At 44.0% G+C, this 27,500-nt stretch overlaps 1 protein-coding gene and 1 pseudogene across 1 annotated transcript in view; both read left to right on the top strand.

Moving 5' to 3' along the window:
- The window catches only part of LOC115353980 (tripartite motif-containing protein 35-like), a 993,629-nt pseudogene that overhangs the window by 764,327 nt on the left and 201,802 nt on the right, over positions 1-27,500 (top strand).
- The window catches only part of npas3 (neuronal PAS domain protein 3), a 357,351-nt gene that overhangs the window by 293,898 nt on the left and 35,953 nt on the right, over positions 1-27,500 (top strand). The gene's annotated exons all lie outside the window — the stretch shown is intronic.

Raw genomic sequence — 27,500 nt, 5'->3', positions numbered from 1 at the left:
AACAGAGCCAGCGGAGGGGGATAATAGTCCACGAAAAAAAACACTGAATTTCTGCGATTAAAGTTGTAAATTTATGACAAATATATTCTCTGAGATTAAAGTGGTAATTTTACAAGCAAAAAATCCAGAAATTGACGTCTTTTTTTCCCCTCAGCGCCATAATTTTTGTCCCCCGATTATGGCCCTAATACACCGTCATATAGAACCAGGAACGAAGAACCAGATTCAGCAAAGTGAGGCGACCAAAAAAAGAAAAAAAAAAAAGTAAACTAATTTTTTTCTCATAATTTCCTAACTTTATAATCTCTATTTTTGTCTATAAATTTGTGAGGGTATTTTTGATAATTTAAGCACTTTATTCTCAGAGAATATCCGAATATTTGTCTCAGAATATTACTCCCCTACTCTCTCGCATCCGTATTATTATTATTTTTTTTACAGTGGCCCTAATCTGCCGTCACTGAGAACAGCTGATTACAACACCAACATGCATGTTTGTAAAAAAAACAAAAACAAACAAACAAACAAACAAAAAAACAAACATTGCAGTAGAAATGCCTTTGCAAAAGCAGATCGACCTCTTTCAGAATAAAACCACGTTCCTGGACCTGTACAATCAGCCCACGAAAAATAAAAATTCTTGTTATTTTGGAATGGACGTAGAGAATTGTTGGGGCGAGGAATCAAGGAATGAGGAGAGGAAAATGTGGACAAAAAGGAGAGAAGGAGGAAAAAGAGGCAGAGGAGGGATGTGGAAGGAAAAAGACTGAAGAAGAGAGAGAGGAGGAGGAGGAGGAGGAGGAGGTGAAGTGAAGGAGGAAGGGCAAGAGAGAGGCGAAGGATGAAAGGTCTCTGGAAAAGATTGAACGAGGGAGGAGGAGGAGGAGGGAGGGAACAAGAGAAAAGGTCATGGGAAGATGGAGGAAGAGGAGGGATGAAGAAGGTCAGGAGGGAACAGAGGAGGAGCAGAAGCAGGAGGAGGATGATGATGATGAGGAGGAGGAGGAGGCTGTTCATTTTGAACACAGCAAACCATTTTTATCCCCTCCGAAACTGATAAAATATCAATACAAAACAATGGAAAGTCGTAGAGACTCGGGGCGAAGACCGACACGTTCAGCGTCCCTGAAACCCCCCAGATGGACGCTGGTTCCGAGTCGTTAGGCGGGTCAGATCCAGAGATATGGACCCATTGGATTCTCCATTACAAGTGAATGGGAAGGATGTGAAATGTTGCCCTAAGTGTCAAGTAAAAATCTTTGTTTGATACTTAGGAGGATATTTAGGAGCTATTCTGAGTTTACTGGGACTCTTTGATCACTTTTTTTTTTTTTTTTGCATATTTACATAAACACAGCCTAATTTTTCCCCATTGGAGAATATAATACTCGCTACTACTGGAAAAGGCATAATTGTTAATGGTCGGTGTGTTTAAAGACAGTAGGAAAATAAGACACCGACCAAAACGAAACCAAGTGGAAGGGCAGACGCTCTTGTGGAGAAATCACAGACTGTCCCTTTAAATGTGGATTCAGATGGTCAGCGTCGTGAACTTTGTGATTTCCCTGCAGCGTGAATGTCATGACGGTAAATCGGTGTGTAAACTTTGGTTGTTTCCAAGCCCGTATTGTTGTTGTTTTTGTGGTTGTTCATCTTTTTGTGGTTGTTGTCGTCGCACACCCCTCACCCGCCACCCCGGTTTCCCAGCATTCCCTGCTGCATGCGGCTGAATTTAATTAGCGCGGCTCATTGTAAAGCCGCTGTAAAGTGGGAAAGGAGACACATTCCTCACCGGGATTCCTTCCCCTTTACCCTCCTTCCTCCCTCCCCTTCCCTCCTTCACCTCCTCCTCTGCACCGCCATGTTCACGACTTTCCACCTTTCCATTGTGCCTCTCTCTCTCTCTCTCTCTCCTCCTCCTCTCCCTCTCTCCCTCTCTCTCTCTCTGGCTGATGATAATTTAAGTATTAGGGGAAAATCCATTTATAAATTAAACAAAATGACTTGATATCCATCGAGTCCCTCAGTTCATCAGCCTGTTCAAACAAGCAGGGGAAGATTGGCTTCGCGGCGGCCGGGGCCTTCCGAGACGCCGCCGTAATTAGATCTGCCGCGGATTTATTCTGGGCTGATTGGTGGTGGTGATGGGTGGGGGTGAAGGGGTGGGGGGAGGAGGAGGAGGAGGAGGAGGAGGAGGTGGAGGAGGGGGTGGGTGTGGGAGGAGGAGGGGGCTTTAAATTAATTGGAGTTCCACATTTGTGATTTTTTGTTCTTTTTTCTGTCTTTCTGTCTTTCTTTCTTTCTTTTTCCGCCTTTCTGCAAACCTCCCGTGCACCGAAACCAGAGAGGGAGGAGAGAAATAGGAGTGTGTTGGAGTGTCCCCTATGTTAATTTGATCAAGAGAGAGTGAGAGAGAGAGAGAGAGAGAGAGAGAGAGAGAGGGCGAGCGAGCATGCATGTGTTTGTCAGTATAAGTTTGTCTGCAGTGAGCGAGAGAGAAAATGAAAGAAAGCGAGGGAGACAGAGAGAGAGAGAGAGAGAGAATAAGAGGAGATGTGTGTGTGTTCTCCAGTGTAAATTTGTCTAAAGAGAGAGGAAGAGAGAGAGAGAGAGAGAATGGGGTGGATGAGACGGGGCGAGCGAGGAGTCGGGTGGGATGATATGTATGAATGTGCAAGTCCTTACCAATGTTAATTTGTCCAGAGAGCGAGAGAGCGAGAGAGGGAGAGAGAGAGAGAGAGAGAGAGGGTGGGGGAACACACTTTCACTCCCCGGTGTAAGTTTGTCTTGAGAGATCGAGACTGAAAGAAACTGAGAGAAACAGAAAGAGAGAGAAAGGAGAGGGAGCGGATTGGAGGATTTTTATGAATATGCATGAGGATTTTTCAATGTTAATTTGTCCAGAGAGAGAGAGCGAGCGAGGATAAGGAGCACTGAGTGAGTGAGTGTGTGTGTGTGTGTGTCTGTGTGCGAGTGTGTGTGTGTGTTAAAGTTTCTGTGATGTAAAGCGATGTGGAGCTGAGAGCCGCTTCACTCCAGCAGCAGAGACAAGAAGGCGCTCTTCACGCCGCGCCGCAAAGTATCCCACTTTAGAGGCGAGACCCTCCACTTAAAGAGCCTCCAAAAAAAAAAAAAAAACTATTTAAATGCTTTTATTTGACTGGGAAGCTGTGTATGTGTGTGTGTGTGTGTGTGTGTGTGTGTGTGTGTGAGACGAACATGAATAAAAAACGAACTCTCACTGCGTTCAGGAGGAGTGAATGGGAAAACACTTAACGGGATCAGAAACACACACACACACACACACACACACATACACACAAAGATGATTCTGTAGTGTCTTTTGTAGCTTTAACTACGACAGCGTATTAGGGCGGGAACTCCAAGATTAAAGTCTTAACTTTATGAGAAAAAATTCTGAGATGATGAGGTCACAAATTTACAATATTTTCTGTTTTTTTTTTTTTTTTTTTTTGGCCAAGGAACCACAAGAGTATTTCCTTATTATTAATAGTACAAGAAAAACAAACTTTCCGAGATTGTATTTCTCAGGAATTTGTGACTTTATAATCTCAGAATCATCTCAAAAAATTCAAAATGGCAGAAAAATCTGATATCTGATCTCATATCGGATATTGGCTCTGATCGGTTCTTGAGGCACTTTTGCCGAGTGAGGGTTCACAGACGTCTGCACCATATTTCATGTAAACTGGAAGTGCGATGTAGGAGGTAGGATTTTTTTTAAATTTCAAAATTTTGACCTTTTAGCTATAGCGCCCCCATCAGGCCGACTGGGGCCAAATTTATTGGCCAGCTTTTGCACACAACCTCCAATCAATGTGCAAAATTTCATGTCTCTTCGAGGGGGTGTAACGATACACAAAAATCACGGTTTGGTACGTACTGCGGTTTTGAGGTCTACAAAATATAGAAAAAAAAATAGAACACTGCTGCCAAGTGCTTGTAATAAGTTTTCCAATAAATAAAATATTATCATTATAAACAAAATACATATAAATAAGTTTCCAATAGGTAAAATGTTCTCAAATAAACAAAAAATATATAAAATAAGTTTTCCAATAAATAAAATATTCTCAAATAAACGAAATACATATAAAATCTATATTTATAATAACTTCAATGGCAGTTGTTATAGCTTTGGCCCGAAACCAATGTCCTGTACCGAACCCAACGTCCTTTACCGAACACAACGTCCTGTACCGAACCCAACGTCCTTTACCGAACCCAACGCCTTGTACCGAACCCAACGTCCCGTACCGAACCCAACGTCCTTTACCGAACCCAACGTCCTTTACCGAACCCAACGTCCCGTACCGAACCCAACGTCCTTTACCGAACCCAACGCCCTGTACCGAACCCAACGTCCTTTACCGAACCCAACGCCCTGTACCGAACCCAACGCCCTTTACCGAACCCAACGTCCTGTACCGAACCCAACGTCCTTTACCGAACCCAACGTCCTTTACCGAACCCAACGTCCTGTCCCGGACCCAACGTCCTTTACCGAACCCAACGTCCTTTACCGAACCCAACGTCCTGTCCCGGACCCAACATCCTTTACCGAACCCAACATCCTTTACCGAACCCAACGTCCTTTACCGAACCCAACGCCCTGTATTGAGCCCAACGTCCCGTACCGAACCCAACGTCCCGTACCGAACCCAACGTCCCGTACCGAACCCAACATCCTGTACCGAACCCAACATCCTGTACCGAAAATGTTCAATACGAATACATGTACCGTTACACCCCTAGTCTCTACCATTTACCATCCCCAGGGAATCTGTGAAAATATCTCTGAAGAAGAAAAGAAATAATAATGATAATAATAATAATAATAATAATAATAATAATAATGATGATGTTAAATCAGCACAAAACAACAGGCTTTGATCCCCTAATAAAAACACAAGTAAGCCTGGCGCTGGCCTCCCTGCAGAGCGGCAGAGAGCCCAGCTGCAGTTTTAATTACAGTCACGCTCATAAAGTATTGAGATTGAAGTTAAAATATGAGGTGACCTTGGAGGAGAGCCGTGGGTTTGAAGCGCCGCGTCCTCCCTCTTGCAGTTAAGAGAGTCATCTTAAAAAGAAGATGACGCAATTTGACTAATATCAGTCAAACTGCGGCCGGCCACTCTCGTCTGCCGCCGCTCTTTTTTTTTTTTTTTTTTTTTTTTTTTTATATTTTACTTTATCTGGTTTGAAGGGTGAGTGGTGCAAATTATAACTCATAAGTGTAATTCAGAATCTGACTGAGGACTCAAAAAAAAGTGGGCTCTGCCTCTCCGCTCTGCTCTTACTTCCTCTCTGAAGCGTTCCTCCGTCAGATGTGATGAGTTCAGGGTCATGCCGGCGTTTTGACCGCCCGCCGTTGACTTTGACTGCCAGCCTCGTCACTCGAAGGACGCGCAGCTGTTTTCGGGAATCCAGTTCATTCAAAACCTGTATTTATTGAAGCTTCGGGAATCACAGCGGTTTCCCACGTGTGCAAAGATGGTGTGATACGGGAAAAAAAAAAAACACGTAAAGTGAAACACTCCAGCAGAGAACGAGTGCAGACGGAGGTGGAGTGGCTGCAGATTTCAGTCTTGAAGAGTCCAGCGGCGGTGAGAGTGGCCGTCTTGAGTGTGTGTTGGAGAATAATAATAACTGTGTGTGTGTGTGTGTGTGTGTGTGTGTGTTTCGGCTGCACAGAAACTAAAGGCAGGTTTTCTGAGTTGAAGCTGAATCCTCCTGTCATCTTCAAAATTAACCGTTTTTTAACCAGCGGGAGTCACTTAGACCCCTTTAAATAAAACCCAACACACACCAGATCTCATCAACTGGACTGGTTTTCACACAAATACAGGTGTGATACCTCACTACAGGTGTTACTACAGGTGTGTTATGTTATGACAGGTGTTACTACAGGTGTGTTATGTCACTACAGGTGTGTTATGTTATGACAGGTGTTACTACAGGTGTGTTATGTCACTACGGGTGTTACTACAGGTGTTACTACAGGTGTGTTATGTTACTACAGGTGTTACTACAGGTGTGTTATGTCACTACGGGTGTTACTGCAGGTGTTACTACAGGTGTGTTATGTTACTACAGGTGTGTTATGTTACTACAGGTGTGTTATGTTACTACAGGTGTGTTATGTCACTACGGGTGTTACTGCAGGTGTTACTGCAGGTGTGTTATGTTACTACAGGTGTGTTATGTTACAGGTGTGTTATGTCACTACAGGTGTGTTATGTTACTACAGGTGTGCTACTGCAGGTGTGTTATGTTACTACAGGTGTGTTACTACAGGGGTGTTATGTTACAGGTGTGTTATGTTACTACAGGTGTGTTACTGCAGGTGTGTTATGTTACTACAGGTGTGTTATGGTACTGCAGGTGTGTTATGGTACTACAGGTGTGTTATGGTACTGCAGGTGTGGTTATGTTACAGAAAAAACACACCTGTGTCCCAAAATCGTAATACTCACCAATTTTCATTTTAATGTTGCACGCACTGCATTGTGGGAAAACAGAGCTGAAACTACACTTTCAAAATACTGACCCATTAGTATTATCATTAGTAGTTGTAGTAGTAGTAGTATTGGTAATAGTATTGGTCGTAGATGTAGTAGTAGTATGAAAATAAAGGCCTGCAGGCTGAGGCTGACAGTAGCAGACATTTTATTCTGGTTCTGCAACCAAAATGAAGACACACACACACACACACACACACACACACACACACACCCTGCTCAGTGTGTGTGTGTAACAGGATGAAATGTATGTATTGCAAGGGGTGTAAATCCGTGTGTTTGTGTGTGTGTGTGTGTGTGTGTGTGTGTGTGTTTACAACTCCATTTGCTCTGTGTGTGTGTGTGTGTGTGTGTGTGTGTGTGTGTGTGTGTGTGTGTGTGTCCCAGCGGATTCGACCTTTGCCTCCTGTCCTGCTGTCCATGTGACATTTCAAATGCAAATACAAATACTCTTCACGGACACACACACACACACACACACATACAATATGGAGAAACAGGCATACACACAGAACATACTCAAGCATTGACAAGCAAACACACACACACACACACACACACGCTGAGTGTGAGTGTGTCCTTGGGCAGCCGGTGGTCGTTTAAATGACATTAAACGCAGGTGACTGTAAACTTCAGTAATTATGATAAATGTGTGCGATTATGACGAATTATTCCCATCCATTGTGCTAATAGCATAATTAGCAACAATAATCAAAGACTTATGATGTTGAAACAAGGCGACGCCGCGGACAATTAGACCGCCGGCGGCTAATAACGGGGAACTTATGGCATTTGTGGAGGGCAGAATTAGGGTTATTAACAGAGGACGCAGCCGGCCGGCGTCCCGCAGCCGAACCACAGAGAGGAGGAGGAGGAGCCAAGGACAGAGACGGCAAACAGCAGGAGGACGAGGACGCTCACCGGGGTCACGAGGTCACAGCGAGGCACCATCATCATCACTATCATCATCATCATCATCATTTAAATTATGTATTTAAAACCTCGGAAAAACACACTGAGGGATGTGGAGGCACAATAACACACACCTTAAAGATATTTTATTCGTAGAAGACCTGACTGCACGTGGGTTCCTCCTCGCCGCTCACCTCTCCACCAATCAGATTTCACCGCTGACACGCCTTGACGGACTCTTTTCTCTACCCAGCGAGTGTCATTTCCCACAAACCAGAGTCGTGTTTCACCAAAACTCCTCCAAACTCCACCAAAACAGGAAGCTGGAATCCTCCTCAGCAATAACGATAACTCTTTCATTAATCACCTTTTAATAATCTTAAGTTTTTTGTTTTTTTTTTACTTACATAAACACACATGCATAGAGACACAACTAAAAACAAATGGCATTTAAAATAAAATACAGGTAAAACTTGCAGTGCTGAAAAGTAAACATGTAGGAACTGACAGTGAGATGTGTTCATAAAACAATAAGAACAACAAGAAAAACTTTTTAAAAAAATAAAAGCAAGGAAGCCCCTTTTCTAAGGAGCTCAGTCACTTTCACTGCAGGAGATTTTTACTGCACTGCTTCTACTTCTACTGCAGTCACATACCAGCAGAGGAACAGTACTTCTACTTCTACTGCAGTCAGATACCAGCAGAGGAACAGTACTTCTACTTGTACTGCAGTCAAATACCAGCAGAGGAACAGTACTTCTACTTCTACTGCAGTTCCATCAGCCTACAGGCTGCAGGCTGACAGTGATGTAAACAAACTAAGAAAGTAAAAGTCACCACTCAGACACATCGACATGTCAATAAGTCATCTTCTCTTCACAATAAAAGTCTGACCGAGGCCCAAGCATGGAGGCTGGATTTGTCCTGTTACCTTTACAGGAGGAGGGGAGGGAGATGTTGCAAATTTGCATATTCATAAATCCTAGAGGTGATTTCAAGCCACTTTCTGTAGTTTATAATTTTGTATTATTATTATTATTATTATTTTGGCATTTAAAACATTATTTAATAACCACAAACAAGTTTCCATCTCTCTGACGGGAACTTTTAGTTTCCACGCTGAACTCCATGCCGGAACATTTGGACGGCAGAATTTTCAGTTTTTCGTCAGGTTGACTGATTTGAGGGTTTCTCCTCCTCGGCTTCGCTGACAGAGTGAAGGCAGCAGATGCTTTAGTTTTCCTTTTTTAATTTGAAACAGATTTTCTTGCAGAGGAACAGATAAAAGGGCGAGTCACAGAGCAGCAGACGGCGCGTTAGATGTTGGATGTTGGATGTTGGTGCAGATGTTGGCTGATTACACAGCGAGCTGGCTGTGGAAGAGGAAAAAAAAAACAAAAAAAAAAACTTTTGTGTTTAGCTTTGACCAGACAGGATGTGACTGCGAGACAACAAGGAAACCAGACGTGATGGAACTTAAAAAACAAAGTCCTGCAGTGAAACAGAGCGTTTACCTGAGGCCGGAGGTGTAAGCGCGGTGTAATCCAGAATATTTAAACACAAACAGGATTCCAGCAGATGTGAGCTCAAGTGTTGCAGAAAATCAGACAAACTTTTCCTTTTGGATACGCAAACGAAGCTCAACACAGCCAAACGGTGACCCCGCATGAAACCTAAGAAAACGACAAATAAAAAAAAAAAGGACAGACGGATGCTGAATTTTAATTTCAGAAAATCATGAAAATAAAATCATTGCCTGCTGCCTGTTGCCGAAGCTCCTGAACGATCTTTACACTGTGACTCCTCACTCACAGGCAGAATTAGTCACAATGGATTTAGTAAAAGTGCTCAAATTAATTAAATCAGTGTCATAAACGTTTTTCTTTTTTTGTCCTTTTTTTTTTAAAAAGGCAATAAAACCACTTGAGGCAAACAAAGAACTTTTCAGAGCCGGAGGATTATTACTAAAACAAAATTATCCGTTTGGTTAAGTTTTATTAGACGGCGGCTTCGCTCTCTGCCGCTCTAATTGGAATCTGTAGAGTACACAATAGCCAATCAGAGGCCTTTATTATTAGAGTTTTCTAATTAGGCTTCTTAACGAGGACGGGGCTGTTTACAATGGAGCCGGCCGCCGTAAGATAAAGGCAGAGGAGGACAGGGCGGCTCCGGACACCGAATGAAACGCCTCTGAGCTATCTGTCTGTCACAGCGCTGATAACACACACACACACACACACACACAGACGCTGCACTGTCAAAGTCCAACTGCTCAACTTCACAGGAGTGCAGCGTGTGTGTGTGTGTGTGTGTGTGTGTGTGTGTGTGTGTACTTAGTAAAACTCCCTCAAGTTTAAAGAGAAGGACAGTGTGTGAGCTGCCATCAGGTGTGTATTGGTGGACTGAAGGGGCAGAAATGAAATGAAAAAGAAAAAGAAAGAAAGAAAGAAAGAAAGGAAGGAAGGAAGGAAGGAAGGAAGAAAGACAGAGTGAGGGTTGGCCGTCTTTTACCCAATCACAGCATTTTATTTGGAAGGAAGGATGGAAGGAAGGAAAGTAGAAAGGAAGGTAGAAAGGAAGGGAGGGAGGGAGGGAGCGAAGGAAGGAAGGAAGACAGAAAAAGAAAGAATGGAGGAAAGGCAGAAAGAATGGAAGAAATGAAGGAAGCGAGAGGGAGGGAGGGTGTAAGGAAGGAGGGAAGGAAGGAAGGAAGGAAGGAAGGAAGAACAGGCAGGAAAGTCAGAGAAGGGATGAGGGAAAAGACACAATAAATATAAAATTGTGTGTGTGTGTGTGTGTGTGTGTGTGTATGTGCGTGTGTGTGTGTGTGTGTGTGTGTGACCTCTGACCTCATCCTGCTGCTGCTGTCTCTTAGCAGCAGCTCAGCCTTAGGGCTTCTCTAAGGATACACTCACTCACTCACTCACACACACACACACACACACACACACACACACACACAACCTGACTCTCCATGTCACAACACACACACCAACTTAACAAGAAATGACCAAAAAAAAATACTGCAGCTTCCTTTTGTTGTATTTTCATAATCTTGTATTTTTCTTTGACTTCTGTGGAGGCAGTTCATCTTTTAATCCTCATGTAATCGTAATCTGGAGGCAGGAGCATATCCCAGCATGCTATTCGGAGAAAATAAATAAATAAATAAATAAACTAAGAATTTCCAGATTCCAGTAAATTTACAAGAAAAAACTTGCATCTTCTCTGAGGTAAAAATAGTAAATTTACAAGAAAAAGAACTACATTTGCGAGTTTTTCTCTTGCAAATTTGTGACTTTCTAATCTCAGAATTTTCTGGTTGTTTTTTTCACCCCCTCTGTTTCCTCCCCACACGGCGGCCCTGACACGCCGCCGTACAGCATGAGAGTGAATCCGTCTGATTTTAAATGAAACGTGTGCAGGTTGCCGCCTGGCCCGGCTCACCTCAGCATGACTGAAGTTCAGCTTCACCAGAAGTTTCTTCATCACAACAAAGAACAACAAACAAACTCAAATCATCTGCTGCCAATAAAGTTATTTCAGCCTTCATTTGGATTTGACTTTACGGTAATATGAGCAGATTAGATGTGAGCTGAGTTAATCCTAATGAGCTGCGTTGTTGTTGTTGTTGGAAAATGTTCTGGCACTTTCCAGTGTGAACACTACAGACCAACTCACACAGGCCCTTTTCCCCCAGACACAGCTCAGAAACCACAGGAATACTACAGGAATACTACAGGGATATTACCGGAATACTACAGGAATGCTGCAGGAATATTACAGGAATACTACAGGAAAAATAGAGGAATACTACAGGAAAAATAGCGGAATACTACAGTAGTATTACAGGAATGCTACAGGAAAAATAGAGGAATACTACAAGAATATTACAGGAATACTACAGGAAAAATAGATGAATACTAAAGGAATATTACAGGAATACTACAGGAATACTACAGGAAAAATAGAGGAATACTACAGGAATATTACAAGAATATAACAGGAATACGACAGGAAATCTACAGGAATATTACAGGAATACTACCGGAATACTACAGGAATACTACAAGAATACTAAAGGAATATTACAGGAATACTAAAGGAATATTACAGGAATACTACGGAATATTACAGGAATACTACAGGAATATTACAGGCGATGGTGTGAGAGTTATGGCGTAGTTCTGCTCCTGACGGAAACAAGCTCTTCTGCAGACGCTGTGAAGTCAGCTGAATGTTTACAGCTGTTACCGTGGCGACCAGACCCACCCGCAAACACTCTGATTGGCCGCGAACCGAAAGGCCCACGCCGGCTCCGCCCGTTCGGTTTCTGTGTGATTCATTTGTAGCGTGTGACACATCACAGCAGGTTCGGGTTTGCCCTTTAGTTCGTCTTCAAAACTCTTTGTCTCGCCGTGAAAAGGGGGTTCTCTGGTCTGGGTTCTCCGGTCTGGGCTCTCAGGTCTGATTTCTCAGGTCTGGGTTCTCTGGTCTGGGTTCTCTGGTCTGGTTTCTCAGGTCTGGTTTCTCTGGTCTGGGATCCTGGTCTGGGTTCTCTGGTCTGGGTTCTCAGGTCTGGTTTCTCTGGTCTGGCTTCTCAGGTCTGGGTTCTCAGGTCTGGGTTCTCTGGTCCGGTTTCTCTGGTCTGGGTTCTCAGGTCCGGGTTCTCCGGTCTGGTTTCTCTGGTCCGGTTTCTCTGTTCCGGGTTCTCCGGTCTGGGTTCTCTAGTCCGGGTTCTCTAGTCCGGTTTCTCAGGTCTGGCTTCTCTGGTCTGGGTTCTCTGGTCTGGGTTCTCCGGTCTGGTTTCTCCGGTCTGGGTTCTTCGGTCTGGTTTCTCTGGTCTGGGTTCTCTGGTCTGGGTTTTCTGGTCTGGTTTCTCAGGTCTGGTTTCTCTGGTCTGGGTTCTCTGGTCTGGTTTCTCTGGTCTGGGTTCTCAGGTCTGGTTTCTCAGGTCTGGGTTCTCTGGTCTTGGTTCTCTGGTCTTGGTTCTCTGATCTGGGTTCTCTGGTCTGGTTTCTCTGGTCTGGTTTCTCTGGTCTGGGTTCTCTGGTCTGGTTTCTCAGGTCTGGTTTCTCTGGTCCGGTTTCTCTGGTCTTGGTTCTCAGGTCTGGTTTCTCAGGTCTGGTTTCTCTGGTCTGGGTCCTCTGGTCTGGGTTCTCTGGTCTGGTTTCTCAGGTCCGGTTTCTCAGGTCTGGTTTGTCTGGTCTGGGTTCTCTGGTCTGGGATCTCTGGTCTTGGTTCTCAGGTCTGGTTTCTCAGGTCTTGTTTCTCTGGTCTGGTTTCTCCGTGCCCGCCGAGCCGGGCCTTCCCGGAGCCGGCCTGGCCTTGCGGCGTCGGGCTGACAGACCGTGAGTTTTGTGCGTCAGAGGCGTCGCAGAAGTGTTTGTAAAACTAGTTAGCAGGCTGATGAACACGGCTGCCGCGTCTATTCCTGCTCACGTCCGCCTCTGATTACGGATGCTAATCTGCTCAGTCCGTCCATCTGTCCTCCCTGCGCCGCCGCCTGGATTCAATTACACCAAACACTCTCGTCTGTCATCCTCACCCCTCTCTGTTTCTTCTTCTTCCTGCTTTTCTTCTGCTTCCCCTTTCTTGTTTCGCCGGCTTTTTATCTGGGGACGCCGCTGTCGTCTGGCCAAACACGAACAGAGGGACGGGGAGGCAGCGCCGCCACAGAGACACAGAGAGAGAGAGAGAGAGAGAGAGAGAGAGAAATTAAAAGAGGGGAAATAAAGAGAGACGGAGAAACAAAGGGAGGGAGAGCGAGTTTGTTTTGGTGATGAAAAAGCAAATCAACAGAGAGACAGAAAGGTGCTCGCCACTCCGGCTCGGTTTGTTGTTTACAACGAAAACAACAACAACAACGGAAAGTGGAGAGCAACCAGACGAAGACAAATGATGCGTTCAGGTCACATCGGAGAAACGGGACATCACAACAACAACAGTTTCACTCGTAGGAACGGCCACATAGAAATTATTTTTCCCTTCTAACCTCAATATTGTGCACATTTTACTATATAACAACAATTATAATAATACATTTTACTTTTATAGAGCTTTTCTTGGAGCTCATAGACACTTTATACTAAACAGAGATCATGTCTTATAAACAATAAACAATATTACAAAAAAAAGACATTTTCCTGCAGTTTTATCTGTTTATTATCTACTGAATAATCTGTATCAGGGCTTTGTGGATGTTGATTTTTTTTTTTTTTTAACATGTTTTCTAATGACTTTTATCCTTTTTCATGTTCTTTCTTCGTCACGTCTCTGATCAGGCACCTTGACGCTGTTTTTTTTTTTTTTTTTTTTTAATGTAAATTTAACTCTAACCAACCAAAATGCAGCAGAAATGGCTTCGTCTTCCCAGCTACAGTTCATTGTGTTAATCTGAATATACCTGATAATTCAAATTTTTGCAATCCCAGATGACATCGGTGGATTTGCAGCCGTGTTTGCGGTTGGCATCGATGCGCAGTGTTGTCTGTATGTCCTGCCTGTAGTCACCAGTAGGGGGCAGAAGAGTCAGAGAGACGATGAAATGTAATGAAAGAGAGAGAAAAGGAAAAAAAAGAGCGAGAGCAGAGGAGAGAACAAGAGGCTTGTGCTTTTATTGCGTCATGTTATTTCTCAGACAGGTGAAATATTAAAAGCAAAGAGCCGGGTCAAATAAATAAATAAAACCAGCCAAAAAATAAATAAAAATAAATAAATAATACTAATAAAAAAAAAAAGGAAAAAACACAGAGAGAGTTACTGAATGAGAGAGCTTCGCTTTCTGCTGCAGCTCCAAAACAATCTGACTATTTGCTGCGTCTTAAAAAGTCTTCAGATGTCGTAAATTCAGTTTTTCAAATTCCAGGCCTCATAAATTATTACTTGTCTTACATTTGAATCGATGTGGTCCATGCGCGCGGGAACTACTTTTTGCCAGGGGGTGCTGCGTATGGGGTGGGTGGGTGGGGAGGGGGGTGCACCTGCGCGCGCACACACACACACAGGCTCCCTTTCTGAAACGTTAACGTTAGCTCCAGCTGTAGTGTCCCCCGAAAAATGGTCAAAAAGAGGCGCTTCGTAACACAGAGAAGGCGACTTTATGAAGGAGAAAGTGAACGTTATGTCAAAAAAACATACTCATACGTATCTTTGCGCATTTTTAAGTGGTTATACGGAAATGCGGGACCTTTTCTAGTGGGTATACGCCGTATACCTGCGTATCACGTAGACTACACCACTGATTTGGAGGCTAAACTTTCAGTGACAGACAGACAACCAGCTGTGCGAGCGCAGCGCAAACAAGTGAGAGAGAGTTGCAGCAGTATCCCGCTGTGCTGGCAGACTCAGCAGCAGGGACGGTTTCTGCTATGGGCAGTGCAACTGCCCAAGGCGCAATCTACTTGGGGGCGCACGAGAAAAAAAAATCACTAGTTTTCTAGACTACCGTATTGACCCGCACATGCCGCGGCACCATCAGTCGGCATCAGGCGAGCCCGTCGCGGCATCATCCGGCACCGCGCCCACCCGGTCAGGTCTGCCGGATCTGACAGGTGAGCTGCCTCATGCTGGCCGGTGCCGCGGCCGGCTCGCCTGATACCGACTGATGGTGCCGCCTGATGTGTCTCGGTGTGATTGCCCCTCTGCACGCGTTTTACATGTTTTTCGTTTTCCTTGCATTAGGTGCAGTAGATTAATACACGTTTTACTTTCTCCCCCTGTCCACACCTTAAGTGACTGCCACAATCAAGTCATTTTCAAAAGAAAATGACTTTGAAATGTGGTAAAATTAATTTGACATTTATTCCACCCCTCCTCAGCAGGGGGTGCTGCAGCACCCTCAGCACCACCCTTCCCGCGCCCTTGATGTGGTCTCATTTTCAACAGGAACATTTGATCTAAATTCATGTTTTCATGTTTCTTTTTGTCATTTCTGCTCTTATTAACCTGCTGAACATAACAACAACTTTATGCTTTGATTATTATTACATCATTAACTGTCATGTGATCACTGAAAATGAAAATGCGATCAGTGACGTGGCTGCAGGGTTTCATAGCAGCTGCAAAGTGATGGAATAAAATAATAATAATGATAATATAATAAAAATAAAAGCCGTACAGAGACTGATGGAAGGCTGTTCAGTCACGACGGTGATAACAGATCACTGGGATCATTTTAACCGAAATTCAAAACGTATCTGTTTAGCCTGGTGTTTGTGTATCTTTGTATCTTGTATACACACACACGCACGCGCACAAGCACACGCACACACACACACACACACACACACACACACACACACACACACACACACAGGCCTGAGGGTTCAGCCTCTAGGGGGCGCACAGCCGGTGTTGACTTGAACACGTCAACACGACTCAGGAGGGAAAACAGCAGGGAGCCTGCAGCTGAGTCTGCACTGCATGTTTGTTTGTTTGTTTTGTGATATTTGTGTTGTTTTTTTGTGATGTTTGTGTTGTTTGTTTGTGATATTTGTGTTGTTTGTTTGTGATGTTTGTGTTGTTTGTTTGTGATGTTTGTTTGTGATGTTTGTGTTGTTTGTGATATTTGTGATGTTTGTTTGTGATATTTGTGATATTTGTGATGTTTGTTTTGTGATATTTGTGTTGTTTTTTGTGATATTTGTGTTGTTTGTTTGTGATGTTTGTTTGTAATGTTTGTCTTGTTTGTGTTGTTTGTGATGTTTGTGATGTTTGTGATATTTGTGATGTTTGTTTGTGATGTTTGTGATGTTTGTTTGTGATGTTTGTGATATTTGTGACATTTGTGATGTTTGTGATGTTTGTTTGTGATGTCTGTGATATTTGTGATGTTTGTTTGTGATATTTGTGATGTTTGTTTGGGATATTTGTGATGTTTGTGATATTTGTGATGTTTGTGATGTTTGTTTGTGATGTCTGTGATATTTGTGATGTTTGTTTGTGATATTTGTGATGTTTGTTTGTGATATTTGTGATGTTTGTTTGTGATATTTGTGATGTTTGTTTGTGATGTTTGTGATGTTTGTGATGTTTGTGATGTTTGTTTGTGATGTCTGTGATATTTGTGATGTTTGTTTGTGATATTTGTGATGTTTGTGATGTTTGTTTGTGATGTTTGTGATATTTGTGATGTTTGTTTGTGATATTTGTGATGTTTGTTTGTGATATTTGATTGTGATGTTCATGTGTGTGATGTTTGCGGCGTCCATCTTTGTTTTCATGTGTTTAGTCAGACCTGAGTGAGACGCTGAGCTGTGGATTTATCTATTTATCTGCTGCACATCTGCATGTGTGTGTGTGTGTGTGTGTCAGGTAAATCCCAGCGGGGCTCCACTCACATCAGGAAACACACAGAAAAACTGTTTTATTTCATTCCAGCAAACGGACAAACACACACACACACACACACACACACACACACACACACACACACTGGCACATGCACCATTTGTCATCTATAAATGATCCAACATGCAGGAAACACACGGCCCCGTTTCTCTCATTTCTTTTCTTTCCTTCTATTCTTCAGTTTTTATGTCAACAGTCTTTTCCTCCTTTTTCCTGTCGTTTGTTTTCTTTTATTCTTTTGTTTTTCATTTCCAGTCATTCAGTTCTTTAGTCGTTTTTGTTTATATTTCTCTGTTTCTCTGTTTCTCTGTTCTTTTCTTCTTTTCTTATAAACCTGTTTGCTCCGTTTTCATTTCATCCTTTTCCTTTCCTTCCTTGTTTTTCCTGCTTTTCTCATCCTCTTACTTCCCTCGTTTTTCTTTTCTCCCGTAATGATCTTTATTTTCTTCTATTCCTTTTCATCTTCTCGTTTTTCGTTTCCTGCTTACACACCTTGCCTGTTTTCCTTGATTATTTTTTTTTCCTCCTTTATCTTTTCTTCACCTGTTTTATCTTTTTCTTTTTTTATTCTTATCTCACCTGCATCATCATTTTTTTCTTGGTTAGCTTTTTCTTTTTTCTTTTTATTATTCCCTTTCTTTTCTGAGCTTTTTTATTCTATGTCACAACTACACGAGTACAAAGAGACAAAAAAAAATAAAACTTACAGTCCTGAAATATACATTATTATTTATTTTGTTCCTGTTGATGGATGTTGTCCTGGCATCAGTGAACACAGCCTCATCTGAATGTTAAGATTAATTAGAAAACATTTTTTATTTCCATTTTGGGCAAAAATCAGCTGAGGATCACGAATTTAACCCCTTAAACTGACATTCCCTTAAATTTCCCCTTAAGGATTTTCATCGTGTTTTCCTTGTCGTTGCATCACTTCAGACACGTTTCCCTGGAATCCAGCAGCTCATGTTTGGGATCTTTGGAAACCTCGGGGATCTCCGCAGGAATTTCAAAATAAAGTTCAAGTGAATTTGATGACACTTTATTTTGAAGTTCCAGTGCTGTGCTGTGGGTTTCGGTCGTGTTTGTAACGACGAAGCCGCTAATGGCACCGGCGGGGCTGACGTGGTTAAACTCCTCTCTTATCTTTCTCCTCCTCCCTGCACCTCCTCCTCCTGCCTCCTCTCCCACCTCCTCCTCCTCCTCCTCCTCCTCTTCCTCCTCCTCCTCCTCCTCCTCTCTGTGCCTCCTCCTCACTAAACCGAGAAATTATTGCCTCGGCTTTTCCTTCCTGACACAATTTGTCAAATCCTGCCTGATAGGAAACACATTCTATTCATAAGGTGAGCGTCTCCTCCTTCTCCTTCTCCAATCCCTCCTTCCCCTCCCCTCCTCCTCCTCCTCCTCCTCTCCCCCCCGCTCCTCCCCTGACGGTAGCAATTCAATTATAAGTGTGGAGGTGATAGTGAGCCGGAGCAGCAGGAATATGACAGGACAGTTACGGAGTGTTTACGCAATTAAACTTTCACTGACAATACTCTCTCTCTGTGATGAATGCTGCCTCGCACGGCCGCTCTGCCTCCGCGCACGCCTGTGTGTGTGTGTGTGTGTGGGAGAGAGAGACACACACACATAGTGAGTGCAGTGCATTTCTATGTGCATTTAGGAAGTGTGTGTGTGTGTTTGCAGGTACAGTGCGTGTGTGTCTGTTAATGCCTGTGCAGGTTATACTCTGTGTGCATGTGTGTGTGTGTGTGTGTGTGTGTGTGTGCGTGTGTGACCGAGCGAGAGAGCCACGGCACATTTGTCATGATTGTCTCTCGCCCGATGACTCTCTGATCTCCCTCGGCTCCCGCTGTTGCATTGTGGGTAAAAACAGGAGACGGAGGGGGGGGAAGAAAAGGAGGAAAGATGGAAAAACGAGAGGAGAGCGGAGGGAGGAGGAGAAGTGATGATAAAACAGAAAATACATGCTGGAGTTGCAATTGTAATTATGTTATATCCATGTTGATAATAATAATAATAATAATAATAATAATAATAATGATGATGATGATGATGATAATAATAAACTTTATTTGTATGGCACTTTTCCAACGATAGTTACAAACTGCTTCATAACAGCAAAATTAAAGGCAGAATCCAGTGAAATGACAATAACTAAATAATGTTAAAAGAACAACAAATTAAATTATGCTGTAAAGATTTTAAAATTATAATTATAAAAGTAACAAATTAAGACACTGATATACTGTTAGTGGAGTGCTGGTGTACTGTTAGTATTGCAGTGTGTGTCATTAGAGAGCGATGACATGGTAAACTGTGCACATGATAATATGATAATAATAAACAACAAACCGCCAAACCGGCAGGGTTTAGTAACCTTTTTTTTGTTGTTTTTTTTTTAGTATTATTATTATTATTATTATTATCATTTTTGAGATGTGTAAAACAAACCAGCAACATTCAGACTGGAATATTTCCCTGGTAGCAAGACCTTGTTTGTGCCTCATGGAGTAGAGTTACCGTCACGTTGATGCTTCACTGGCTCTGTGTTCATGTTGCGCTGATATTATGGGACGGTTAAAGTGGCTGAAGTGGTAACAGTGGAAGGAGTCAGCAGCTGAATTAGCAGCTCGTGCAGTTTAAGCAGTGCTGGCAGGAACAGTGCTAACCCTGGTTGAAGTGTTGGAACTAGAAGTCATACTTGAAGTATTAGAAAGGAATATTTGCTGCCTCATGTGAGTCTGATAGATCCACCAGGTTTGGTCCATCAGCTGGAAGAGCGAGAGCGAGAGCTTCACCGGGAGGGTCGTCCCTTCAGACCGGAAAACAGCACCGTTTTGAGATGAAAATTACTTTTGAAGGATGCGACACCAACTATTTTCTGCTGTATCGTCGCCACGGTTTCACCACGCAGCTGCGCTCCGGTCCCACATTCAACCCACAGGGAGATTTTGAGAATCGATACAAAGCTGAAAAATTGTTTTGAAGGATGCACAATGACGTGTTTATTCTAGTTTCACTCTCAGCGCTCTTTCCAGTCCCCTCGCTTTCAAAACAGAGGAACTACTTTCCGCCGTGGCACACCACACAGCTGCGCTCCGGTCCCACATTCAACCCACAGGGAGACTTTGAGCGTCGATACGAAGCTGAAAGTTTATTCTGAGGGAGGCTCGGCAGCAGCACACGGGGGTTTTAGTTTCTCTCTCAGCGCTCCGGCTTCCGGAACAGAGGAACTACTTTCTGCCGCAGCACTGCCACTGTACGGTGAATACGGGGCCGGTGACACAGCGGCAGCGCTCCGGCAGAAAGTAGCTCTGCCATTTTGGAGACCAGATGGCTGGAGAGAGCGCGGAAAGTGAAACCAAAAACGTGATTGGCTGAGATCAGAACTCACGAATAATGAAACAGATGAGACACGATGTGAAATCATAACGTAACGTCATTATTCTGTCAGGTTCGTGGTGAGAAGAGCTCACCTTTTTCTCAGAGTTTGTGTCACGGTGCCACTTCAGACACTTTGTTGGCGTTTCCTCTCGGAAAGCTTCGCCGCCGCGCCGCTAAACGACTCGTTCATTTGCTACACGTGTCAGCCTTATCTGCCGTCGTTAAGCCAATTATATCTGTGTCTGCCTCATTCCGCCTTCAATTTGTCGCCGCGGCGCCTCGTTGCGGCGGCGGCGGCGGTGGCGGCGGGCGCCCGGAGGTCGCGGTGACCTTGCTGTAGCTCCGTGCTTTGTCTCTCCTCGGCGCCGGCGTCACATTAGCTAGTTATCAGTCGGACACAACAGCTCCCTGAACCAGGCGGCACCATTAGGCTGCCTGACAATGATACACCGTCCCACCGAGAGTTCCCACAATCTCTCACACACACACACACACACACACACACACACACACACACACACGCGCACACGCAGGAGCGAGCGTGGAAACAAACGCCGAGCACTCTGGGTATTGTCCAAAGATCACAGGCGTAGGTGAGTTGTTCTTTTTAATTAATCATTTGTCCTTCAAACGGGGAAAGTTTGCTGCCGTAGATAATTGGGTCCCGGAGTCGCGGCGGCGGCGGCGCCGGCAGCCACCTGCTGCCTTTGTAGCGCTAATCTTTGTCTTGTAGGAGCCTCGTCCCCGAAGACGGCGAGCCGCGCGCCGCAGAATGAGAAACACCGCCGGATTCCCTCATGACCTCCTCCTCTTCCTCCTCTTCCTCCTCTTCTCCTGCTCCCTTTTCCCCCTTTTCTTCCACTCCTTCTTCTTCTACTTCTTCTTCTTCCCCCGTTCCTCCCCCTCCCCCTCCACTCGCCGCTGAAATTGTTTAATTGTAAGCGAGCGATGAACACACACACACACACACACACACTCGTTTTGGGCATTTTTCACACACAACCACACGTGCGCGCGCACACACACACACACACACACACACACACACACACTGTTGATTTGTCACAATTGTTGCACACTTGGTGTTGCACACACACACACACACACACACACACACACACACACACACATCTACCTTTCTACATCAACACCTCCCTATCAAGGCTGTCTGTGCTTCCATGTGTGTGTGTGTGTGTGTGTGTGTGTGTGTTTCTATGGGGAAACTAATCCCATTAATTCAAAGTGAATAACAAAGAGAGCGAGCGAGCGAGAGACAGATCCACAGAGAGAGAGAGAGAGAGAGGGGGAGAGAGAGAGAAAGAGAGAGAGAGGGAGAGAGAGAGGGCTCCCCTGTCGTCCGTCCTCCTCCTCCTCCTCCTCCTCCTCTTCTTCTTCTCTCCCTCCATCATCATTATTCCTCTGTCAGATCGGCCGCTGATTTCCTGGAGGACGCCGACTGACTGAGAACATCGACGGATGGAGGGATGAAGAGGAGAGGGAGCGGGGGAGGAGGGAGGAGGAGGAGAGGGGGGAGGAGAGGAAGATTTGCAGTAGCTCCAGGGAACCCCCCCTACTCTCTCTCTCTCTCTCTCTCTCTCTCTCTCTCTCTCTCTTTCTCTTTTTCCTCCACTGTCTTCCGATTTCTCCCTCTTTTCCTCTCTCTCTCTCTCCTGCCCTCTTTCTGTCTTTGCTCCATCCCTCTCTTCTTTCCTCTTTTCCTCCTCTCTCACTTCCTATTTTTTCCTCTTCTCTACACACTTTTTCTTCTTTTTTCTCTCTCTCTCCTCTCTATTTCTTTGTTCCATCACTCTCTCCTTCTTTCCATCTTTTCCTTTCCTCTCTGTACTTTTTCTACCCTTTTCTCTTCTCTCTCTCCTCCTCCTCCTCCTTTTCTTTTCCTTTCTCCTCCCCCCTTCTGTTTCCTCTCTCCTTCCCTCCTCCTTTCTTTCTCTCTTTTGCCTCATTTTTACCCCCCTGCCTCCCTCCCTCCCTCCCTCTCTCTCTCTCTCTCTCTCTCTCTCTCTCTTCTCTTCAAGGACATTTATATTATAAAGGATGAATTTGCATATTAATTCATTTCTTTCAATTTTTTCAGATTAGACGTTGTCAACACGTATCAGCGCTGATCAAACCGCTCAGAGACCAGAGTGTGTGTGTGTGTGTGTGTGTGTGTGTGTGTGTGTGTGTGTGTGTGTGTGTTGGGGGAGTTGTAGGGGGGAAAGAAAAGAAAAAGGAAAAGGGGGAGTTGGAAAGCAGAGAGAAGCAACCAGCCTTAGCAGAACACACACACACATACACACACACACACACACACGTACTTACACACACACACACACACACACACACACACACGTACTTACACACACACACACACACACACACACACACACGTACTTACACACACACACACACACACACACACACACACACACACACACACACACACACACACACACACTGTATGAACGTAAATAGATGTTCATACAAATGCACATAAACCCCAGAAAGAAATAAAGAAATGAGAGTGAGGAAGGAAGGAAGGATGGAAGGAAGGAAGTGAGGGAAGGATGGAAGTGAGCGAAGGAAGGAAGGAAGTGAGGGAGGGATGGAAGTGAGGGAAGGAAGGAAGTGAGGGAAGTAAGGAAGTGAGGGAAAGATGGAAGGATGGAAGTGGGGGAAGGATGGAAGTAAGGAAGCGTGGAAAGGAAGGAAGGAAGCAAAGGAAGGATGGAAGGAGGGAGGGAAGGAAGGAGGGAAGGAAGGAAGCGAGGGAAGGATAGAAGGAAGGAAGCGAAGGAAGGATGGAAGGAAGGAAGCAAGGGAAGGATGGAAGGATGGAAGCAAGATAGTGAGGGAAGGATGGAAGAGAGGAAGCGAGGGATGAGCGGAGGTGTGGACAGTAACGCTCCTCTCTGCCAGCAGGGGGCGACATAAGGATTATTGCTTCTTCTTCATCCCTCCATCACTCCTCCCTCATCCCTTCATCCTCTCCACCTTTTCATTTTATTCCTCCTCTATCACTCTTTTATTTCTTTTTTGTTCTTTCATCGCTCGCTCTGTCGTTCTCCCATCCCCTCATCCTTTCTTCATCCTTCCTTTACCCTGTAATCCCTCCTTCATCTCTTCATATCTTCGATTCCGTTCATCCCTCGCCTCTTCATCCCTTCATCCTTCCTTCATGCCTCATTCTCTCTCCTCCACTCGTCCCTGAATCCTCCATCATCCTTCCTTCATCCCCCATTTCTCCTTCATTTCTTCATCCTTTCCTTTCTCCTTCGTCCGTTATCCCTCCACTCGTTTTTGCCCCACATTCATCCTTCAGTCATTCCTCCTCCACCCTTCCTTCATTTTGTCATCCTTCATCCCTCCATTCCTTCTTTCATCATTCCTCCTCAACGCGTCCTTCATCCTTTCATCCATCGTTCGCTCATCGTGTAAACATCTTCATCCTTGCATTTCTCCTTCATTGCTTCATCCCTCCTTCACCCTGTCTTCCTCCTTCACCCCTTCCATTTCTTCATTTTATCATTCCACCTCCATCATTTCATCCATCATTCATCCCTCCTTCATGCTTCATTCTCCCTCCTCCACCCCTTCACATCCCTAACGTGAGGAAGCAGTAACACGGGAATTTCAAAATAAAAGTATCCAATCAAGTAATCAGGTACAGTTACTGAGAAAAAAAATGGAATTAAATGACAGATAATGATCAAAATGTCGGTGATCACGAAGCGGTTGAAGACGTTCTTTTCAGTAAAAATCTGAGGTCAGCAGCATCGAGGCTCCGCCCACTCTGAGCCTGGTTTCTGATTGGCTCTGTGGTTTGAAGTTTGCCCCGCCTCTCTATCGTCTGCCAATCAGATCTAAGCGGTTGGTCTGCACTGCAAAAACGCAAAATCTTATCAAGATTATTTGTCTTATTTCAAGTCAAAAATGTTTTATTTCTAGTCAAAATATCTCATTACACTTAAAATAAGACATGATCACCTCAGAAGTAACTTGTTTTTAGACAATTTTGAATATTTGCTTGTTTCATTGGCAAAATTTGTTTCTTGTTTCTAGCTAATTTTCATTTATTTCAAGTGAATTTTCACTTTTTCCACTGGCAAATTTTGCCAATGAAACAAGCAAATATCAAGCAAGACATGATCATGTCTTATTTTAAGTGTAATGAGATATTTTGACTAGTAATAAGACATTTTTTACTTGAAATAAGACAAATAATCTTGGTAAGATTTTGAGTTTTTGCAGTGTGGCAGCCTGAGAGCAGCCGAGCACGCGGAGGCCGCTCGGCGTCTGGGATCTACAGACGTGGGATTAGTTTAAAAATCCTAATCCGAGTTCTGCTGAGGAACTTTGACTCAAAGTGTGACGGTCGCTGTCGAGTTCTGCTGCGAGGTTTCCGCTTTTCGGCGTTACTGTCCGCTTTACGGTGTCCGACAGAGAAGGAATCCCAGAGGAATCAGATGTGATGAGTTCCTTCTCGCTGTAGTTAGAGGACTTGTTCCATTTTGAACAGAGGAAGCAGAGATCTGCCACCTGGAGCCTTTCAGCAGGAACCTGCAGCACACGGCTCGCGGCGCTCCGAGCAGACATGACACACACACACACACACACACACACACACACACACACAGTAATGGACAGTTTGTGTTCAATATAATCTGTAGGAATCTGTGGATTAAATTATCGTGACTGTTTCACAAACCGGACTGGATCCTCTCATCTCTGCTCACAGCTGCACAGCAAGATTAGGATGTTATATGTTCACTCATAATCTCTCTCTCTCTCTCTCTCTTTCTCTCTCTCTGTGCTTCTCTTACTTTCATCGTCTCTCTTCAGATAAATGTTGGGGTGTGTGTGTGTGTGTGTGTGTGTGTGTGTTTGTGTCAGCCAACCACTGACCTGTCATTGATAAGAATTCACCCTGTTCACCTGCATTACCATATCAACAGAAACACTGTGTGTGTGTGTGTGTGTGTGTGTGTGTGTGTGTGTGTGTGTGTGTGTGTGTGTGTGCAAGGCTGTCTTAAGATTTCTCAACGAATGGGTCAGACGGTTATCTCGACACACACACACACACAGGGTTATTTTGCAGGTGTCACCTGTGGAGACAGGTTTCTCGGTGAAAAACAAAAAAGAGCACAAAGAAAAAATTCAGGTCAATTAAGTAAAAGACAGCAGAATATATTGAAAGAGGGAAATACAAAATAAAATAAATGAATTATTAGTGTTCAATTGTATTAAACAGAATGGAAAATAGAGACTAAATTAAAATCCAATAAAAATACTGATTAAAGAAAAGTCTTTTTTTTTTTTTTTAAATAAGCAATGAATAAGAAATAAGTCAAAAGGAAAAAAAATGTAATAAGATTTTTTTTTCCATTAACTACATACAATTTCATGTCAAAATACAAAAGCAACAATTACATGAAATATATTTTTAATTTGTCCGGTTCCTGCAATCGTCTCTCCTGTGAGGCTCACGAGGTTCCAGGTTCGATCCCCGGCGCCTCCAGAGAGCAACACACTGGACCGCTATATGTGTGTGTGTGTGTGTGTGTGTGTGTGTGTGTGTGTGTGTGTGTGTGTGTGAGCATGTGAATGTGAGGCAGACATTGTAGAGCACTTTTGAGGTTGATAGAAAAACAGAAACGCACTCCATTTACCATTTAGCTCGGTTTAAACACCATTTAAACTGAGCAGTTCCCTCAGCGGCCAGCAGGGCGGTGCTGTCCAGTAACAATAATGACGACAACAACAACAACAACAATAATGATAATAACAACAATAATTATAACAGTGCATCTTCATGGGCCATTTTACTGAAAGAAATAAAAGGAATTTCATTCAGAGGTTTCCCTGGACTCAGATGGTTAAGCACACACACACACACACACACACACACACACACACATATAAGTATATATTTACACATATGCACTCCCATTTAACAGTTCACACACACACACACACACACACACACACACACATGCGCGCTCTAATGCAATCACATCAACCATCTTCGTCCTATCAGAGCGCGTTGCTGTGAATTAAACGAGCTCGTTAGCTTTAATCAGAGGCACAGAGATCAAAGCCGGTCGCTACGCTGTTCCGATGAGCCGCCGTCACTCACACACACACACACACACACACACACACACTGACAGTGACTGTACAGGGCAGGCCGAGAGAGGAAGGACACACTGACTCTGTGTCATCACAAGCTGTTAGCAGCAGCTCCTCATAATCATACAAATTCATGTGTTTTATTCTACTTTTTATACACTTTTATACTTAAAGTTTAGCCAATATCGGCCACGCCAACCAAAAAGAGGATTCAGTTCTTACTTTTTAAGGGTTTTTAAGGATTGCGTTGGTACCGGCGAGTGCTTGCTCACGTCAGATCATCCAGTGCCAGATGTCGTCCCCTTGAGAGCGGCTCGTGTTGTGATTTCAAATCCGACGTTGATCAAACTCCTCATGAGCTTTCCGAAACATCCCTCCTCGCTTCGCGCTCGTGGCCGCCGCACATCTGGGTGAGAGAGTGTACGTCAAAGTGGAAGAGAGAGAGAGAGAGATTAACGTTACCGTGAGGGTTCAGCAGTCTCATAAAAAAGTGGATTGCAAATCAACATACGAGGAAATGTCATCAGCGTACGTGATCACTCTGCACCGCTCTAGTGGCAGCTCTCGCAACGAAGATATTAATGTGTTAATATTAATTATTAATATGAAGTGATATTAATGTGTTAATGTTGATTATTAATATGAAGTCATATTAATGTGTTTGGACTAAAATGCAAAGGAGGAGAGTGTGGACGCAGTTTTTTTGTCTTCTTTGTTTTTCTGGTTTTACCTCCATCATCGGGTTTTGCTCCCAGTGATGTTGTTTTATGCTGCGTTCCTATTGGTTGGTTCGTAGACACTGGGCGAAGCAGCAGTCACCTTGTGAGATGGTTATCACAAATTTCGGACACTGTCAGTCTTTGGTGGCGAGACGTTGGCCATTTCGGAGCCACGACCAGAAATATCGCCACGTTTCATCCGGGACAGTCCAAAATCACAGCGTGTGTACCTGCGTCAACACGGTTCAAACCAAAACCACACACCCAGCAGCGGTGATGGTGCGTTCAGGGACCTCTCCGCTGGCTCGGCCCTTTTCATGTTGAACCCCCCCCGCCTTGGGCCAAAGTCCCTTTTCTGGAGGGTTTGTTGGCAAAGAATAAATGTCCTAAAGAAATGAAATGCAATATGTTTCCAAATAAACAACAATGATGACACTGAGAGGTTTACACTTTTTTTTTT

The sequence above is a fragment of the Myripristis murdjan genome, chromosome 22 (assembly GCF_902150065.1).
Source record: "Myripristis murdjan chromosome 22, fMyrMur1.1, whole genome shotgun sequence".
NCBI classification, from domain to species: Eukaryota; Metazoa; Chordata; class Actinopteri; order Holocentriformes; family Holocentridae; genus Myripristis; species Myripristis murdjan.
The sequence above is the reverse complement of the archived record's forward strand: the minus strand, read 5'-3'. Positions and strand labels throughout refer to the sequence as shown.